This window comes from Physeter macrocephalus, chromosome 7 (assembly GCF_002837175.3).
Source record: "Physeter macrocephalus isolate SW-GA chromosome 7, ASM283717v5, whole genome shotgun sequence".
Classification (NCBI taxonomy): domain Eukaryota; kingdom Metazoa; phylum Chordata; class Mammalia; order Artiodactyla; family Physeteridae; genus Physeter; species Physeter macrocephalus.
Genome location: NC_041220.1, coordinates 97,811,014 through 97,812,532, shown reverse-complemented (window position 1 = coordinate 97,812,532; position 1,519 = coordinate 97,811,014). Strand labels below are relative to the sequence as shown.

The following is a 1,519-nucleotide window of genomic DNA, read 5'->3' as shown; positions in this document are numbered from 1 at the left end:
TGTGCAGTAATAAGTATTATCAGATAAGGAAAAAATAGTGTTGGTAATTTTAAGTAGGATTTATAGAAATATATAAATTGGAAAGCCAGATAGCTTGTGTTGAGATCCTTCTACAGTTCAGCCCATGGGTAACAGATAAAATGGTGATAAAAAATTAAAGGCTCAATATCTTCTCAGCCAAGATCTGATAATCTACCTGGGAGAGAAAACAAAAATTTAAAAGTGCAGAGTGGTGAAAAAAAAATATTTTAACACATGGCACCAGAATTCATATAGTGGGAAGGGTCTCCTTAATTTATATGGTTTAAAAAATGGGACATCTACCTTTCAAATACAAGGGAAAGACTTTGTAACAATAGAGTGTTTGAGGGCTTCTGCGAGAGAACTTGAATTTTTCAGTAAGATGATCATGGCAGCTCAGACCGTCAGGGGGTCCTGAAAAAGGTTGGTCTCAGGATGCTGCCTGAAGCCTGCGGCAGTGGCGGGGGCCCTGGCTCCAGCGCAGGGACCTGTGGAAATGTCAGGTATTTAGCTTCCTGTGGGATGCTGATGAGCAGAACTCTTCCACTACATACCTCAATTTTGCCTAAGGAGGTATATGCAAGAACTTTCTTCAGAGCTGCTGCACCACTAATAAACAAAAGAAAAGAATACTCAAGAGAGGAGAGTTATAGGATATTCTATGCAGGAAATGTATGATGTAGTATCGGGAATGGAGGATTACTAGCATTTTGTTCCTTGGTGCAAAAAATCAGATGTATTCAAGTAGATCTGGATACTGCTAAACACGATTAGAAATTGGGTCTCCACCTGTATTCAAGCGCTATGCATCAGTAGAAACCTTGGTGAAACCACATTTGGTAAAGCATCCTGTACTGATGGGAAGCTCTTAAATCATTTGGAGACTGTTTGGCGTTTTAGCCCAAATTTTTCCTGGCTACCCAAGAATTTGTATGTTAGATTGTTCAATTTCTTTTGAATTTTGCTCACTTCTACACTCTCAGCTTGCCACATTGTTTTTGATGAAGTTGTAAAGCAAATGGTAACTGCCTTTGAATGAAGAATATGTAAGCGGTATGGTCCAGAAACGAATATACCTTGGGTATTAATGTTTCATGAAGTTCATCATGTGTAAAGGGAAAAAGGAAATGGTCACCTACTTATAACTAGTTTATTCACTTTTAGGAAGTGCTTTCAGAAGTCAAAAAGCATTTGTCAAACTCAGCTTTGATTATAAACCTGTACCGTTGAAATTTTTCATTTGGAATATGGAACCACGTGTACATAGAATTCAGTCAAGTGTAATTCAGAGTAATATGTATATTAGCATATTTACAATAACGAATGTCATCACTGTTGCAAGAATACCGACATCACTCTTCTGAACAGAAATTGAAACAGTAAATTTAAACCTTTTAATTATCACCTCACCTGAAAGATGTTGGTTGAGATACACATGCAGTGTGTATTATATTAACCATATCACATTTAAGTTATTAAATTCAGACTATTTATAACT

At 36.8% G+C, this 1,519-nt stretch overlaps 1 pseudogene; it reads left to right on the top strand.

Annotated features, from left to right (window-relative positions):
• Positions 1-456: 456 nt before the first annotated feature.
• On the top strand, positions 457-1,135 carry LOC102980384 (coenzyme Q-binding protein COQ10 homolog B, mitochondrial-like; annotated as a pseudogene).
• The last annotated feature ends 384 nt before the right edge of the window (positions 1,136-1,519 follow it).